Raw genomic sequence first — 19,683 nt, 5'->3', positions numbered from 1 at the left:
GTCTGCAATAGACCCAGTGGTTAGGACCGCCAGTGGGGTGCTTCTTTTTGTGGGGAGCATGGGGCCCAGGAAGGCCCTACCTTAAGTGGAATTCCTGTGGAGTACCCTCAGGGTGGTCTAGAGTTTCCTTGAGTCAGAGCAGCTACCAGCATGGTGGCTTGCTGTCGCATTTTTTCATTGTTCTGACATTGATCTTTGCTGATGAATACCTTGAAAACAATCTTCACCGATTGGGACAAAGACATGGCCAATGTTCCTTTTTGCACCTTCCTCTGAATATCAGAGGCACTTTTGCTAATAAACATCATGTATATTATCTTAATTTTCTGGTGCCTTAGTGTCAATACCAGTATATTGCCTGAGTGCTTAAAAAAAGTGTTCCAGGATTTCTGAGGGGTTCCACCTGGGTTCTTGTCCTACTTCTTGAAACTTAAGGCTTCTCTGCTTTGGTATTCCTTTATGGTGTCTAGCCAGAGTGAAATAATGAGCACAATAATGCCCAAGCTTATCCCTACCTCCGGTGTTAACATTCTACTTAGGGTTGGCTGTGGGTACTGTGACCTGGGCAGCTGCCCACACTGGGTTACTGGGGGAATCAGCATACTGGGGGGATCTACCTCTTCTCTAGCCTTTTCTAAGACCATTCTCTGTTCCTCAGAAGTTAAGTGTGTTTAACAAGCTTTAGACACCCTAGTGGGGTTATAAGTTGCAAAGATAAAGGGGAAATTTTTCATTTTGGATCATCCCAATAGGTAGGCATGTCATTTTTCCAATTAAGTCAGAAGTAGATAATGAGGAATAGACCCAAACAAGCCCTGTGGATTGCCCTGTGTCAGCATCAGTCCCTCCATGGGTAGCTATTAATGGGGGAATTGCTGTGCTAGAGCTAAAGTGGTGCCCTGGCCAAATTTGGTTCTCTGACAGTAGCAACAAGGGAAACCATTCCTGTAGCTCCAGGTTCCTGCCCTTTTGAAGGCAGGGAGTCTGATTCAAGTGCTTGTGGCATGGTCACATCTCTCCCATGAAGTGGGGGAGGTTGAAACCAATGGCTCATTCAACTGAACTAGCAAAGTATTGTCATCCTTCTCCTGTGATTCCACTAATATGAAATTGTTTGCATTAACATTCCATTGTACCATGATTTTGCATTTTTCTGTATCAGCTTTTGTCAAAGCAACACAAAACATTGTACATAAGGAATTTCATTCAATTTTTCTTTCTTACACAACAGGTGTAACTATAAGATGGTATTATAATTAAGGAAAACATTTTCTGGCCTCTTTCCCTGTATTCTAATGAGTACTGGGGCCAGGCTGTATTACAAAGTAAATCACTTTCTATGTGTTTGTAGGTAAGAAACCCAATTTTGGAGGATACAGCCCAATGGACTGCTTGGGGGGAATCAAATTAGCATTTTCCATATCAACCAAGACAAAACTCCACTGTACACACAACAAACATGAGCTGTTCTGCTCAATGCTGGAGTTCAACCTGGCAAGGCTCACACTTGCCCCAGCTAGTACCTGACACTATTGATCCATACGAGGTGGGGGAGACATGACCCCCAGCCAGTAATCTAGCAAATGGTCATTCAGTGTGATAGAGAAGATGGCCACCCTGAGTTAGGCTACCAAGCTGCTGACTACTCCGGGACTCACTAACTGCAAGTAGTAAGACAGAACAGGTTCCAAGTCAGGCCAACTGAGCTTTCACCAGCAACTCCTTCGTGGTTTTCATACAAACAAGACACGACGAAACATAAGGTCTCACAAGTTGGTTCCGTAATTTGATTTTGAAACTAAGACCTAGACAAGTCTAAGAGTACCTCTCCCAGAGAGGATCCTTTATTCCCTTTTTGGTTGGAATAAGTCCCACCCACCCACCCACCCTCACCCCCAACAAGGCTTTTCCTAGTGATAAGGGAGGGTCAACAAGACCTCTGGAGAGGCTACAGGACCTCCAAGGAGATAAACAAGTTAGAAGGAAAAGTGGGTTCTTCCAGGTCCAGATACCATATTTGTGCTGGAAACAAGTGTATGCACCAATGCTGAGCAATGCCCAGCCAGCAGGGAAGGCTTCAGGAGCCAGATGACCTCTTGAGTTTGTCTCTGAGCAGACTGAAATGACAAGTAGGGAAACCGAGCCATGGACAGATTCCCACAAGGGGTCTCCTGGCTAGATTGCCACTAAATAACATAATTGTAACAGATTCATTGCCTGATGCCTGGCAAGTCAATATACTGAGACATTGAGGGTTGCAGTAGTGTTTAATCACAGGGCCACCCAAATGGGAAAGAAGGAAACCTCAAATCCACCTCCCTGAGAAGTTTCGAAATAGAGCTTTTAAGGACTCTGGACAGATGGCAGGCTGAGGTGTGGGGGATCACTGACTTGTCCTGAAAATGAGAAGTTAAGTCATGTGACAAGGAGATGAAGAAATGGCATCCTTGAGCTGAGTCAGTTTCTCAGATGGTCTTCAGTCTGGTTGACACCAGATATTCTGCTGGAATTTGGGGTTCTGGAAGCAACTTAAGCAATGTTTGAGCAAAAGTCTTATTCTAGCATTAGAGAACCTAATGTACAGGAACAATGGAGAAGCAAGTAGTCAGCATGCTACGTGACTCAGTTGGCAGCTGCAAAGAAAGTGGGTCAAAATGTGCCAACACACCTTAATGCCTAACTATAATTCTACCTAAAGCCTGGCTTGTGCTTCTTGTCAACCCTGTGAGGGCAGTTCCACATGTTCTCTTTAGGGCTGTAATATCACCTGACAGCTCTATGTGCTTGACATAGTATGGTATAAATTAGATAATTGGTCTTTATTCCTGTTTTCTAATATACAGGTCCTAAAACTTCTGAAGTGATGCTAATTATGACTAGTGTCCCCTAGATAGCTTCAGGATGGGAGCTGGTCACTGGAAAGACTAAAGCATGATTAGAGGGTTGGGACTTGCAGCCCCACCCCACAACCTTTGGGTTGTCAGAAGAAAAGGCTAAAGGTTAAGTTGATCACCAGTGGTCAAAGATGTAATCAATCATGCCTATGTAATGAAACTTGCATAAAGTCCAAAAGGGCAGGTTCATAGCTTCTGGATAGCTGAACGCATGGATGTGCCTGGAAGGTGACATGCTGAAGAGGCCGTGGAAGCCCTGCAACCCTTTCCCACATGCCTTGCCCAATGAGTCTCTTCCATGAGGCTGTTCATATGTGTGTTTTGTAATAGTGTTTATAAAAAATGGGTAAACATAAGTAAAGTGCTTCTCTTCTGCATATGTATCCCGTAACTTAAAGTAAAAAAAAAAAGTGCTTCTTTGAGTTCTGTGAGCCATCTAGCAAATTAAATGAACCCAAGGAGAAAGGCGGGTTTCAGAACCCTTGATATGTAGCTGGGAGTGGTACCTGCACTCCAAAAAGGGGGTCAGTGTCCTTGAGTGCTGGGGTTAAGGTTATCTGACCACCTTGTTGCGGGACAGACTAGAATACTAACCACTGAAAGTGCCTTTGTCCTGAACTTTGGCTACTGGTATAACTCAAATGAGTGTAAAACAGGCCTTATCAATTACTTCCTCTAATACTCGCTTTTGTTCCCTGTGTCCAATATCTACCTCTTGAAGATAATCCCCATGGCTCTCAAAATATGGGGCTATGTTTGGCCTTGGAGAAAGTTAGCCCTGTTTGACCTGTCCACTTCTGCTAGTTATTTCTACTGGCAGGGCGCTCTTAAACTATCCTTGATGCCTTTCAGTTCTACTGATCCAAATCCAGTCATACCTGCAATGGGATCCCACATTGGAGTAACAAAGTTACAGCTGACTAAAATTCAATTCCCCTGTTCACGGTTTCTAAAATACAATGTTCATGTTCAAAAGAGAACTCAGCATTCATTAAATGTTATTTTGACCCCAGACTATCAGCCCAAAATTCCCTTTCTCTGGGGAATCCTATTTCAGGGACTCTTTCCCCTTTTAACCTAGAGAACCAACAGTGCCATCGTAAGAAGTCCAGAGACTTCCAAATAGCTCACTCTTCTCTCTCAACTCTGCACACCAAGATAAGAGGTAATAGCTTTGCTAAGTCCCCATTGCAGATTATTGTGTTACAAATGAATCCCACGGTAACAGTTGATTATTTGTCCTTAACCTTATTCTAAAAGGTGTTTTACAAGAAGTATCTCCTTAGTGGACATTCTGTGCTCAATCTAGATCCTCCAATTTCTTTTAAATTGAGGTAAAATACACATTATCTTAACCACTTTAAGAAAACAGTTAATTATGTTCACGTTTACAACCTCCAGAATTCTACATCTTCCCAAACTGAAACTTATATACCCCTTTGTACCTTCCCCCACAGCTCCTGTAAGAACCATTTTATCTTTATGAATGTGATTATTGTAGGTACCTCATAAGTGGAATAATAAAGTATGTCAGTTTGTGATGGGCTTATTTTGCCTAGTGTAATGTCCTCAAGGCTCATTCACGTTGTGACATGAGCCAGTTTTCTTTTTAAGGCTGAACAATATTCCATTGTATGTGTATACATTTTGTTCATCTGTGGGACACTTGGGTTGCTTCTACCTGTCGGCTATTGAGAATAATGCTGTTACGAACATGGATATATAAACATCTGAGGCCCTGATTTTACCTCTTTGGGGTATATACCCAGAAGTAGAATTTCTGGTTCATATAATTCTAATTTTGATAAACTACCGTACTCTTTTTCATAGTGCCTGTACTATTGTATATTCCCACCAACAGGGCTTCCAATTTCTCCACATAGGGTTTTTTCCATGGTAGCCTTCCTAATGAGTGTTAGGGGGTATTTCATTGTGGCTTGGATTTGCATTTTGCCAATGATTAGTGGTGTTGAGCATCTCTTTGTGTGCTTTTTCACCATTTGAATAGACATCCCTCAGATGAGTCCACTGCCCACTTTTTTAGTTGCTGTTGAACTGCAAGAGTATCTGGCATATATTCTGGATATTAACCCCTTGTAAGATATGACTTGCAAATACTTTCTCCCATCCCACAGGTTGCCTCCTCGCTGTATTCATTGTGATCTTTGCAGGGGCATTTGTAACTTTATAGTCCAATGTATCTGTCTACTTTGGCCTATGCTTTTGTCATGTCCAAGAAACTATTGCCAAACTAAATGTCAAACTGGTTTTCTAAGTTCTATAGTTTTATGTAAGTCTTTGATCAGTTGATTGTTTATATATGGGATAAGCCTTATAAGGTAAAGTTCCAACTTTTCTTTTGCATGGGGATATCTAGTTTACTCAGTACCACTTTAAGAGGCTATTCTTTCCCCCATTGAATGGTTTTGGCATCCTTGTCAAATAACTTGACCATAATGATAGGATTTACTTCTGGAGTACTCTTCTATTCTATTGGTCTATGACTTTATGGCAGTATCTCAGTATCTAGATTATTGTAGCTTTATAACTTTGAAGTCAGGAAGTATAAGACTTCCAACTTTGTTCTTTTTCAAAATTGTTCTGGCTATTCTGGGTGTCTTGAAATTCCATATGAATTTAGTTAAAACTTTACTGTTTCTACAAAAAAAATTGAGACTGTGATGGAGGTGACACTAAATTTGTAGATAAATTTGGATAGTATTACCATTAATAACACTCCAATCCACAAACATGGAATGTCTTTGTGTCACTGTCTCTCATTAGTGTTTAGTTTTCAGTGTGTAAGTCTTTCACTTTCTATGTTTATTCCTAAATATTCTTTGTGACTATAAGTTTTCCTTTTCTTAAAATTGCTGGTGTATGGAAACACAACTTATTTTTGTTTTCACATCCTGCAACTTAACTAAATTTGCTTATTTAAAAGGCTTTTTTTAAACTTAAAATTAAGTTCCGGAATACATGTACAGGATGTGAAAGTTTGTTACACAGGTAAACATGTGCCATGGTGGTTTGCTGCACAGATCAACCCATCACCTAGGTAATAAGCCCCACATGCATTAACTATTCATCCTGATGCTCTCCCTCCCCCTGCTCCCTGGACACGTCCCAGTGTGTTTTTCCCTTTCCTGTGTCCATGTGTTCTCATTGTTCAGGTCCCACTTATAAATGAGAACATGTGGTATTTGTCTGCTCCTGCATTAGTTTGCTGAGAATAATAGCTTCCAGCTCCATTCATGTCTGTGCAAATGACATGATTTCATTCCTTTTTATGGCTGCAATAGTATTCCACAATGTACATGTACCACATTTTCTTTATCTGGTCTATCACTTATGGCCATCTGGGTTGATCCCATGTCTTTCCTATTGTATATAGTGCTGCAATGAGCATACACATACATGTATCTTTATAATAGAATGGTTTATATCCCTTTTGGGTATATACCCAGTAATGGGATTGCTTGGTCAAATGGTATTCATTTCTAGGTCTTTGAGGAATCGCCACACTGTGTTCTGCAATGGTGGAACCAATTTACATTTCCACCAACAGTGTAAAGTGTTCCTATTTCTCCACAGCCTAACCAGTATCTGGCTTCTTGACTTTTTTTATAATTGCCATTCTGGCTGGTGTGGTTTTGATTTGCATTTCTCTAATCAGTGATGTTGAGCTTATTTTCATGTTGGCCGCAAAAATGTCGTCTTTTGAGAAGTGTCTGTTCATGTCCTTTGCCCACTTTTAGAATGGGGTTTAACAGGCATTTTTATGGAATCTTTAGGGTTTTCTACACGAAAGATCATGTCTGAACAGAGAATTATTTCCAATTTGGATGCCTTGTTACTATTTCTTCCCTAATTGCTCTAAGACATCCAGTAATATGTTAAATAGAAGTGGCAAAGACAAGGCATTCTTTAGCCTTTTCCAATCTTAGATCTGAGTTTCTAGTTTCTCACCACTGAGTATGATGGCTGTGGGCTTTTCATATGAGATATTTATGTTAAGATAGCTTCCCTCTATTCCTAGTTTGAGTGTCTTTAATTATGAACACGTAAATTGAAGTTCTTTCTCCACATCAATTTTGCTTTTCCTCCTTCATTCTGTTAATGTGGTACACTACATTGACTTTTCTCTTTCATATACAGAATCATCCTTGAATTCCAGGAATGGAGCCCACTTGGTCATGGTGTATGATCCTTCTAATGTGCTGTTAAATTGTTAGTATCTTGTCATAAATTTGTCTCAATATTTATCACTAATACTGGTCTGGTGTTTTTTGTCTTGCTTTAGTGTCAGGGTAATGTTGGCCTTATAGAATGTTTAGAAGTATTCCCTTTTCAATTTTCTGGAAGAGTTTTGGGAGGGTTATTAATTTTTCAACGTTTTAGAACATACCAGTGAAGCCATCTGTCCTGGGCTTTTAATTGTTTAGAGGTTTTAAATGACTGATTAAATCTCCTTGCTGGTTATAGGCCTGTTCAGATTTTCTTTCTTAATAAGTTGGTGTGTATGTTTCTAGGAATTTATCCATCTCATCTAGGTTATCCAATCCTTTAGCATACAATTATTCCTAGTATCCTCTTAATGTTTTTTGTTTTTGTAAAGGCAATTGTAATGTTTCATCTTTCATTTCTGATCTTAGTTATTTAATTCTAAATCTAGTTGTTGATTTTGTTTGCAAAGAACATAGTTTGATTTCTCTATCTCTACTCTAATTTTGATTTCTTTTGGTCTGCTTGCTTTTAGGTTTAATCCGTAACGTTTCTGTGTTTAGTTGTGAAGTTACGTTGTTGATTTGAGACCTGTCTTAAATGTTTACAGCTATAAATTTCCCTCTCAGCATTGCTTTCATTGCATCCCATAGGTTTTTATATATTCTCTATCTTGGTTTATCAAGATTTTCTATCATCCCTTGTGATTTCTTTGATTAAAGGGTGTATTATCTAATTTCTAGTTTTTCTTGTTTTCTAGTTTTATTCCATTGTGATCAGAAAAGACAACTGTATAATTCAATCCTCCTAAGTCTATTAAGACTTGTTTTTTGGACTAATATATGGGCTATCCTGAAGTATGTTCCATATGCACTTGAAAAAAATGTGTATGCTGCTGAGAAGAATGTTCTGTACAGACAAGTTGTACCCAACAGACATGTAGTGGTGTTCAGGACCTATTTCCCTATTGGTCCTGTCTGGTTGTTATATCCACTATTGGAAGTAGGGTGTTAATTTGTGGTTGTGAAGTTGTCTATTTCTGTAATTTTGTCAATATTTGCTTCATATAATTAGGAGCTTTGATATGTGGTATGTTTCTCACTGTATGCACATTTACCTTTAAACATGTTAAGAGCCTCACCCCTACTTCTCAGGAGCTTTGTTCTATTGTGCCTCTCTTCGCAGAATCTCTCATCCTCAGGAGCCCATGGGTCTGCAGCCACCTGAATCTCATGCTACAGAACCTGCCACTGCTTTCAGGGGCTTCCAACCTGATATTCAAACTATGCTGCCACTCCTGTCAGTGCTCAGTCAAGTGACACAGAAACCAATCCTTCAGGTTTTTCACAGACAAGTCAGAAATTGGCAAGTTTCATCCTTTATGTGCCAAGGAAGGGGCCAGGATTTGGGCAGCTTTCTTCTAACCACCCACAGATGTGGTAAAGCAAGGCTGAGCAAAAATGCTGAGTAATTTCCTATCATTGAGTGTGGTTTCTTGGGTTGAGCATGAGCTTGATTGCTGCAGCTTCTAAATTGGTTTCTAGAGTTCTCACAATGCTACTCTGACCTGTATACTTCATGTTTCCATGATGGGGGAATAAGCCAGTGTTTTCTATTCTGCCATCGTGCTGTCACTTCCTCAATTCCTTGTTACCTTTCCTGTGCATCTCTTCCTGGCTTTGTGTTTTTACTTCCAATAGCCTGTATATGTGCCTCTTCTTGGGAGAACTGACCTCAGGAATTGGGACCATCTCATATGTAGGCAGAGAAAACCAGACATCCCTGGGAGCTTGTCTTCCTGGAACAGTCCTTGGCCAGTGACTAGAATGAAAATTATGCCTCTGACTTTGGGTGCAGAGCCCTCCTGTGGGATCAGGCTGCAGCTGGTCTCCGGGACCTTGCCTAAATCATATCCTCACTTGATTGGCTTTCTTTTCCCTGTCCTGCTTTTGTGACTTCCTTACTAGATCCTCCTGGCAACCTTTCCTTAATCATTTGTACTTATCTTCACCTCAAGGTCTGTTTCTAGGATCTGTTTTGGGACTCTTCCTAAGACCCAAAGTACATACTGCATTTCTCTATGCAAACAGCAGCTTATAGCTTCTCAGGGTTTCAAAAAAAAAAAAAAAAGGTATTCTTTTATACATGACTTTTCATAGTAGAAAAATAGATTTTTCCCTAAACCCCTATCTGACTTGTAGAAAAGTTGGATATTGTAAGGAATATGGGACAGGGGAGAACCAGCAAGGAGAACAAAATTATTTGATTACTGGTCCTATTGGGTCCTCAGAGAAAAGAGATGGCATAATTAATAGGCTTAGTGTTTAATAAAGGGACACTTTAAAGAAGTAGAGGCAGGGTGAAGGAAACTACCAACGGTGAAACACCAAAGGAATAGCAAAAGGAGCACTTACCGCCACCAGAACCTGGAGGGGTGTACAGGAGAAGCTGTTGCTAGAACCCAGTACAAGCTTCAGCCATGGGGTCTAGATCACCAAGCAGGAACTAAAGCTTTTGGTAAAGGAATACAACCCTGCCAAAGATGGCCTTATAGGGAAAGGAACAGAGGGAATAATACCCCATCCTGTTCTCCTCATCCTTGGCCTCTTGTGAGTGCCTTCTAGGGGCTGAGTTCACTAAAAGCCACAGGGCAAGTATAGAAGACACAACTGTGTCACTAAGATGCCCAACAAGAACAGGCTTGCTGCCCAGGTACAGGAAGCCACTTACCCAAGGTCATGAAGCCACCAGTGACTGAGGTGTGGCGGCAAAAGCCCAGGTGTGTCACCCACACACAGAACAAATGGAAAATATTTGCTTTGGAGCTCTCCATCAAGCTGGCCAAAGCTTTTCTTGGCCTGCCTAGCAGTCAGATTATTTTCTCTGCTTAATCCTGCTTCTTCCCCTTCCTTTCACTGGTGTCGATACCTAATAAACACCTTGCATCCCAAACTGTCCAACCTATAACAGCAAGAGAGATGAGTGATACAATCACACAGGTTAGCCTCCTGTGTGCAGAGCAAGACAGGATGGCTCTAGGGGGAAAACACGGAATAACCAGGAAGTCTACACTTAGAACAGTTGAGCACAGTGAGTGGCAGCTAACTCGTTAAAGGAAGAGAGGAAGTTAACCTGATGCCCTTCAATCTGAGGGCCTGGACCACTTGGGGACATATGTAGGAACCTGGGGAGCTATGATTATCAGGTGTGCATGCCTGTCACACAGCAGTGTGCAAGGCTGTCTGCATATGGCTGGTGCTGACTCCAGTGGTCTATGTGCATGTCGGCCCTGTGTGAGACTCCCCTGAGTGCTGTCAAGGAAAACTCTACAATGGTGCTAAATGATGCCGCTCTAAGTGGGATGATTAAACAGTTCAGTGACAGCATCCTCCCAGGGAGAAGAGCAACAGGAGGCTCCTGAGGACACACCTGAGTACATCACAACAGGGTTCCAGTGAAGGGAGCTGGCTAGCAGCACAGGAAGGTGGTGAATGCAACTTGTTCCAGGAGAAAGGTGACCTTGCCCTTTTTGGGGGAAAAGTCCCCTCTGCACCAAGGTGCTCTGCTCAGGGGTGGTAGGGAGCTGCTGTTCTCCTCAGGCCAGAGCTAGGGAGCTGTTGGACTGACACAAGCTTAAGGCATAGTCAGTTGTCAGTACTGTGCCATTTGTTCTGAGTCCCCTCGGGCCCTCTTGTGTAATGCCGCATTTCATCCAGATTTTCTTGGATTTAAAGGATGCAGCTCTTCCATATGTTAAATTCCTCCCCATTACAGGGAGATTCCAGGACAGACTTTAGGGTGCAAGGTGTTGATTAGAGGTCAATGCCTATGAAAGCAGGGAGGAAGTAGAAAGGGGAATAGAAGTCGAATAATAATAATGCAAACTCAACAGAGCCTCAGCTGATCCCGTGGGGAACTCTGCAGCCACTCCTGCCCTCCAGTTTTGGGCCAAAATGAGCAGCCCTCTACACCTTACCCCTCTGTCACTGGGCACAAACTACCCAAGGAAGAGATGGGCTCAAGTCCTTTCTTGGTGGATCTGGATTGGCACATCTCCATGTTTAAAACACTTTCCCAGTTGTGGCTCTGGTAGCCTATAGGATGGGGCTGCTCTCTGACCAATGTACAGACCCCAGACTGTGGATGGAAAGGATGACAACCCCTGAATCCCTGTTAAGGTAGAATAGGAGCTACTCTTACATGAGACAATGGGGTTCTGTGGTGGATCACAGTAGTTCCTGTTAGTCTGTAAAGTGCAATTTGAATTTGTTTCAGACGTTCAGCTTGAACCTACACTCAGCCTCCTTGGCACATCCTTGGTACATCCTTTGTGTCCCCTCCTCCCTAAGACAGCCAGACTCAGACTGAGGACACATAAGCCTACTATAGGTATCCTCCTTAGGCATGGGACTAGTGATTGCAGAGCAGGAAATACATTAAGAATCTGGATAATTAGATATACACTAGTACCTGAGTGTCAGCAAAACTGCCATTCCCTAAATAGAGTGCTTTCCCTCTCTTGGCCCCTGGTGTTCCCCTCTGTGATCATCTGAATGGTGCTTCTGCTTTGGAGGAACTGGATTATGCTGTCACCCTGAGCCCTTCTGATCAGGCTGCTCTCACCATCCCCCTGCTTCCTGTCATAGCCCCACAGACAAGGAATGGCTGTGTACTGAGCTCAGGAGAAGCGGCAGTCACCTCGGGGCTCCTGTAGTCTTTCACCAACTGCAGATGGGGATCTGCAGGCACTTATTCAAGATTGTGCTGTGTGTCAGGATGAGACTGAGGGCCTATTTGCTTTTGTCCCCAACCACCTGGTATACAGCTACCTGAGCACCATGTCACTTGTCTCCTTGAGCTGCAGTCTGGAAAGATGAGGCTTGCATTGCCTGCTTTTGCCCAGCTATAGTTGGGAGGGTAATCAGAAACGTGCCTGGGTAACCCTAGGACTGAGCTCTAAGCCCAGAGCCAGATCTCCCCAAGAATCAGGGTCCTGCCTAGCTGAAGATTCCAAGCCTCTGTGGCCTAGATATTGCCCCTGAGGCTTTTTCACAAAATCTGCAGTTTGCTGTACCATATGCCACTCCTGGGGCATAACCCAGTGGCAGGGGCTATTTTCAGGCACATTGATGCCAGGGATCACTGAGTGGCCTAAAATGTTGCTTCTAGGGCTATTTTTTCCATTCCTAGAGGCACCTGTCAGTTAAGTTGGGACCAACTCCCAAATCCCCCTGCCTCTGGAGGGGCTAGAGGGAGCTGTCTGCCAAGGGATGCTGCTGACACTGAGGCTGGCGGAGCTCCACAGTCACTCAGCTCTTGGGATCTGTCAAAGGGGCCCTGATAGGGAACTGATGGCTCAGTCAAATTTGAATCATTAAAAAAAAGTTGACTTCCAAAAGAGCTAACTTGGAAGCTGTGGGTCATAGAAGAACTGTCTTAGTCCATCTGAGCTTCTATAACAATACCATTAACTGTGTGGCTTATAAACAGAGGTCTATTTCACACAGTCCTGGAGGCTGGGAGGTCCAAGATCAATGTTCTGGCATATCTGGTATCTGGTGAGGACCTGGTTCATAGATGACACCTTTTGCTGTGTCTTCTAATGACAGAAGGGGTGAGAGAGCTCTCTGGGGTCTCTTTTATAAAGGCACTAATCCCATTCATGATAATTTTACTCCCATGACCTAATCACTTCCCAAAGGCTTCACCACCTAACACTGCCTTGAGGATTTAGGATTTCAACATGAATTTGGAAGAACACAAATATTCAGACCATAGCAGGAAGCACAAAGAATGATCAAAAACATCAATGAAGTTGTTACCACACCTGAGCCCAAAGGTATTGGGGGTGTCCAGCTGGGAAGGTCACCAGAACCCAGGGAGCCAGTTCAGAAGAAAATACAGCCTTGAGTGGAACAGTGACTTTTTGCCAAGGGTACACTCAGCTGGAGGTGACCCTCCTGCCCTTCCCTGCTATTCTTTCCAGTTTCCCCATTAACTGAAAACAGCCAGGAGACAGGGGAGGGAGCCCAACTGATGCCATTCACACAGCTCAGCCTTCCAAGGTAGAGCGGGGAAAGATGGAGAGTTTATCTGGAGCAAGTAGGACACATGGGTACAGAGTTTTAGCTTCCTCTTCAAGTGTGTGTATCCCTATCAAAGCTCATTCCCAAGAGCTGGCTAAAAGGCTGGTCTCTTATGTGCTTGTATTTATCTATTGCTGCATAACAAATTACCCTAAAACTTAGTGTCTTAAACATTTATGACCTGATGGTTTCTGTGGGTTGGGCATCTGGGACAGGGTATCTGAGGAGTTTCATCTGCAGGCTTGACTGGGACTGGATCATCTGCTTCCACAGTGGCTGATTCACACACTCCTAGCTCAGATGACCAACCCTTCCTGGTTTGCCCAGTATTGTTTGTTTATGGCAGCTGTGGCAAGCTACAACAGAAGAATTGACTAGTTGACAGACCACTTGGCCCTCTCATCCTGAATACTTAAGGTTTGGCACTTTCTGTAGTTTGCCAAACCTTGACATAGACTCATGCTGAGAATCAACTCCAGAGGAAAAAAAAGCTTCTTGGCCCCCACATTTGTAGCAGATGCTCTACCTTGGTGAATACACATCTGTAGATGCCACCTCAGGACTGAGCTAAGCCTGTCCCCACAGATATTAGGGCCAGAGTCTCAAGATCCCACCTGATTGGAGATTCCAAAGCTCTGAAGCGTGGATATCTTAACACCTATTTGAAGTGCATCACAACATGTTTATCAGTTTTGGCATTATGGGTGAGAAACTCATTTAAGTAAGACAGTGTTGGTGGCCTGCCCACATCCACTAGTTCTTACCACTTCAGTGCCCCCTAGCTCAACTACTGACTAGCATCTATGACTCTTCACCTGAGAGCTTTCTCTAGCTATTGAAATTTAGCACATGGCCGGTCAGAAGGCTAGGGAACTAACACCACTGAGAGAAGTCCTCAGCCAATGACTTACAGGAGCTGATGTATGAATACCCCAGCTGCCTCTTCCTTCCATGGCAACAACTCTGTGTCCTGTACTGGTTCTCAGAATTCCCCTGTAAAGGTGTGCTCCAGTTGCCCTTCGTGGTAATAAGCTTGCTAACACACCAATTGTTGACTATCTTCCCTTTGTCTCACTTCTTCCCTCCCTTTCCTTGGCTCCCCTCTAAATAACTTGCTCAAATCATGAGCTTGGGGCTCCTCTGTCAAAACCCAATTTAAGACACTGGACACTCAGACCTGAGGTGGCCTGAGGAAGCCCTCGATCTGGCTTAGATAGCTGATTCCAATGGCTCACTTGGCTGCTTACTTGCTGTATGACTTCCTGGTTTGAAAGCAGCATGACTCTGCCAAGTTTTCATCTATAAGATGGGAATGCCACATTCTTGATATCCTGATTGAGACTAATAAGAAATCCCCAAGAGCTCATTTGACATGAATCCTGAGTCATCGGAACGGAATGATTAGATGGAAATCTCTGCCTTTGCCCCTAGTGTGCGCACAATAATCACCACTCCTTTGGCCTTCTGCTATGAACAGTATGGTCAAGAGTGCTGCCCTACAGGTGATTCAGTGGATCAAACAAGAGTGGAAAATGAGGAAAGAGCCCCTGCGAGTGTCCTGCTCCCTGAGGAGCCTGAATGGGGCGGAGGCAGAAGCTTACTCACCTCACTGGGGCAAGTAGCTGGAACTGGTGGTATGCCATGGTCTGAATGTGTCCCCTAAATGTTCATTTGTTGGCAACTTGGTCTCCAATGTGGCAGTGTTGAGAGTTGGGACCTCTGGGAGGTGACTGAGTTGTGAGGTCTTGCCCTCATGAATAGATTAATCTGTTCATGGATTAATGGATTGGGTTCTTGAGGGGAATGGGTCATGAGTGGGTCTGTCATAAGCCAGTTTGGCCTTCTCTCAGAAGCCCTTTCACCATGTGATGCCTTCTGCTATGGGATGATGCAGAAAGAAGACCTTTTTGCCAGATGCAGCCCCTCAGCCTTAGACTTCTCAGTTCCAGAATTGTATAAGAATTTTCTTTATAAATTATTCTAACCTTAAGTATTCTGTTAGTTACAGAAAATGGATTAAGACATGGCACATATGATGGCCCTCTTGGATTCAAGATATTAATGGGTTCAAGCGAGGTCCTTTTGGGTGCCCAAGCCTGAGGACAACTGTCTGCCAAATCTGTCAGTTTTCCATGGATGGCAATGCCAAATCTGATGTTGGCCCTTAGGAACAGGCATTCTATGGAATTTCAGAACACAATACATTACGAGCCAGGAAGTGGCACAGGAAGTATCTGGAATATAATGTACCTTAACTGAATTACTGAACTGTGGGAATCTTGATTTCACTGTATCAGTCGATTCACAGTACATGCTAACTTTATTTTGACAGATACTGATCTAATGTTGCTTATTTGCTTGGAGTCTGACAAAACTATTGTCTTGGTGCTGAAATTAACATCCCATCCCAGGGTGAGAGCAACAGGAATGTGTTGGGAGATAATGGTCTTTTATGATAGAGAATTTCAGAGCCAATATGGGAGGCAGGCTAATATTTTCAAAGGTAGTTGGATAAAGTAACATTCCAGATGATGATTCTAGATAGGGTATACTCCAAGAAAGACTTCTGGAGGTGAAGTACATTAAGCAAGACAGAGATAGATGGGATTGAGGGAGAAATGTAAGCTGGCTGGAAAAGGGGCTTATAAGAAAAAGCTTAAGAAATTGAAGCTTTCAGAAGAAGCTGGATGGTTGTGGAAGCCATCATATTGCCTTCAAGTCAATCTTGGGTTATAATTTAGCCTAACTACTTACAAGCTAAGAGCATTTGGGCAACTTTCATGATTTCCGCTCCAATCATCAGCTTTTTAGTATATAACATGCGGATTGACAACTATTTCCTAAGGGTGCTAAGAGGACTAAAGTACCGTGTTGGTAGAATGTCTAGCACACAGTAAATGGTCACCAAGTGGTAGTCACTGTCATCCCATTCTAACCTCAAGTATTCTGTTAGTTACATAAAATGGATTAAGACATGCAGAAGAGGGATATAAGTTGGACTATATGGCCCAGGAACTAGAAGTTACAGGGAGACACACTGGACGTTCGAAGTACTGTCTGAATAATAGTGGATGCCCTAGGAGTCAGCAGACTCTCCTGTACTGAGCAACAGCTGCTGCAGGGTCATTGCTTGGCTGGGCTGCTGTAAAGGGTTTTGAGACAGTCTTGGGTGGGTAGTCAGATAAGAAGGTTCTAAGGTCACCTCAAACCCTGTGAGGGATGTGCACTAATCTTGTTTTTCAGACCCACTAGACTTTGGGTGAACCTTGTTCTGACCAAAAACTCAGTTTTGTTTCCAAATCTCTTCTGTCAAAACCTTGTTGTATCTCACTGCCCAATCAGGGATTTTCATTAGTAGTGAGGTAGATAATAGGTATGGAAAATATTTTGACCTCCTTCAAATCTAAGAAAAATACAAATTACATTCCAGGAAATTTATTACAAATTGAGCTTCTGCACATAGCCATGCCCACCCTAGACAAGTTCTTGAACCTTATGCAGATTAAATCACTGTAAATGCACCAGGAGAAGCCTTGCTATTTAACCTGCATCACAGGATGATTCTCACGTTGGAGGATTCATGAGAGGAATGGATTTGTTTTTATTAAAGTGACTAGTGAAACCATTTTCCAATTACTACTTATCATAAAATGAGTTATGTTCTCAGAAGAATTTCTTGGATCATTGACTAAGTATGGGGGAAGAGTTTAAGGACCTATGCAAGTCCTATAGACCTCTGTCTTTGCTGTAGGCCTTGACCTTGCCTTTACCAGCCCTGCTTCTGGGACTCTTCTGGATGTATACGTGTGTGTGTGCATGTGTGTGTATATGTGTGTATATATGTGTGTATATGTGTATGTGTGTGTATGTGTATGTGTGTATGTGTATATGTGTATGTGTATATATGTATATATGTATATATGTGTGTGTATATGTATATATAACTGGCTACACAGAATCTTAGTGACCCTCCTATTTTCCTTGGACTTTTTTAGAGTACTCAGGGCTGACTTTTGCCAGCATTTGCATCTGATAGCTTTTTTTCTGAAACTGTAAGGCAATTGACATTACCTTAGAGCTGCCCTCAACCAGTAACTGGCAAGAACATAAGTACCCCAACTTCCTCTTACACACACACCCGACCTGGGGGAGATAATTCTGAGACATTAACTCTGCACCAGTACCTAGGGTCTCCAAAAGGAAGTAAGTTCCTGTTGCCCTTCCTTTCTGTAGCTTTATTGGCCTCCTTCCCTTCTCTGTATCACTTCCTATGTCCCTACCAGTTCCTCTGCATCCCCCAAATAAACCTGCATTGAATCCTTTGAGGAAACATAAACTAAGTCTCTGGCTGTGTCAATCCCTTATGAGCCCTATTATAGATTGTTGAATACCAGGCCCCCTTCTCTGTGTGCACACCTATACTTTGTCTCCAAAGATCTCAAGGAGGAGCAGTGCAGCCCTCAAACTGTGCCATAGTGGGGTCATGGGATTTGGGACTGGGGACCTGTTCCAAGGAAAGTTGCCAAGGGTCCATTTGGCTATTTGTTGAAGACTCAAGTCCCAGAACCAGGGCACAGATTGCTGCAGGGAGCAAGGTATTCTTAATCACCTTATCCTGAAATACCCACCTCTTAGTCTTAGATAAATTGACTTTTCTAGATTCTTAAGATGAGTCTGGCATCTGTGTCCCTGAGAAGTCCATTTGAGGGGGAGCTGCTGTGTGGATGTCTGCCACTGCCCATTTGAGGAGAGTTTTCTTACCAGACAGTCCTGCCTTTCCTTCTACCCACAGGATCGGTGGGGAAGACGTGTTCTTGGTTAAAGGCTTAGCAAAGTTCTTGGCATCATGTGGTGGTGCAGGCTTGTAATCCCAGCTATTCCAGAGGCTGAGATGGGAAGACCGCTTGAGCCCAGGTGTTTGAGACCATCCTGATCAACAAAGCAAGATGCTTTCTCAAAACTAAAACAAAATACAACCAAGTGAAACACCACAAGATTTGCCAGGCACAGTGGCACATGACTGTAGTCCTAGCTACTTGGGAGGCTCAGGCGGGAGTATCCTTTAAGTCCAGGAGTTCAAGTCCAGCCTGGGCAACGTGGTAAGATCCCATCTCAAAGTTTAGCAAAACCCTGCCTACTTTTACTTTATCCAAATATCAACTTGAACAAAATATGCCTACTTTTATGCAATGATTTCCCCATGCCCCTACAAGGGGAGGATACAACCCATTGGGAAGATTTGAGGGAAACTGAGAACTACATCTTTGCGTAGAGGTTCTTATCAATGTCTTATGGCTACTGACGTTTTCATATATAAGGTACCCATTTCTGCAGTTTACTTTCTTTATTAATATTGATTCAGTTCATTATCTCTGTCCACAAACTAACTTGATCTCTTGATTCAAATTCAGAAGGCATGTTAATCGCTCCTATCTTAATAGAAGTAAAATTCCTTGAGTAGCAAAATCACAATTTCTGAGTAGGGCTCTAGTTGAAGTTCAGGCGGAAAAACCCAGGCTGGCTCACTGCCACTTCAGTCTGGGCCTGGCTGAGATTTCATAGTGTTGATGGATTCTCTACATCCCCTGCCCCTCATATTTCCTTCCATGAATATACTGCAGATAACCCAAGCGTATTTAGAATGTCATTGTTTTGGTGGAGGCGGGGAAGGTGCTTGTCCCCCAGGTGATGTGATAGGTCTGTTGCACAGGGCTCCTCCCTCTGTGTATAACCACTGATGCCAGACACATGGCAGTTCAGTGGAACTGAGCTGGTAAGAAGGAATAGAGGAGAGTCATGAGCGATGTTCACAAGGGAAACTCTGAATTTTTAATTTGAAAATGGTAACCAGTTTTTTATAGGTAAATATCATTTACAAATTGCTGCTACTGTATTAAATTACATCCAGTGGCATCACTTTTGTATCAGACCCATTAGCTTTCTGTTTATTGGTACATGGAATTACCACTCCACCTCCTCCCTCTGAGTTGGATGGGACCTTTAATAAGAGGTGGCACTTGAGGTGCCATCGTGGATAGGAAAGGAGCAAGGCAGATGCCAAGGTGGAGATACGTGGCACAGACGGGAGGTGCTAAGGGTGTGATAGGATTCCTTAAACTTAGAGCCCCTTAGGACATCTCCCTTAGTTCTTTGCCTAGATTACTAGACTCCTGTGACTTCTGTGTTTGTAATTCATCCCCAACTTAAATAACTTCACAGCAATAAGTGTCATCATGGGAAGAAAGAAAGAAGATCAACTTTGCTGAAGCTATACCTTGGGGACCTGAGAGTAAATTATATATGGGGACAAGGAGTTTACTGTTTTGCCCTAGAAAGGAATACAGATAATTCTTGGGGCACAAGGTGAATCTTTAGCATCGATGCCCTCATATGTCCCATTTCAGTAGAGCTGTGGTGAATCTTTGTGGGACCTAGTGAGAATGGCCAAATTTTGATAGAAAAGAGAACCAGAAAGCAGG

The sequence above is a fragment of the Pongo abelii genome, chromosome 5 (assembly GCF_028885655.2).
Source record: "Pongo abelii isolate AG06213 chromosome 5, NHGRI_mPonAbe1-v2.0_pri, whole genome shotgun sequence".
Classification (NCBI taxonomy): Eukaryota; Metazoa; Chordata; class Mammalia; order Primates; family Hominidae; genus Pongo; species Pongo abelii.
This window is presented reverse-complemented; position numbering follows the sequence as displayed.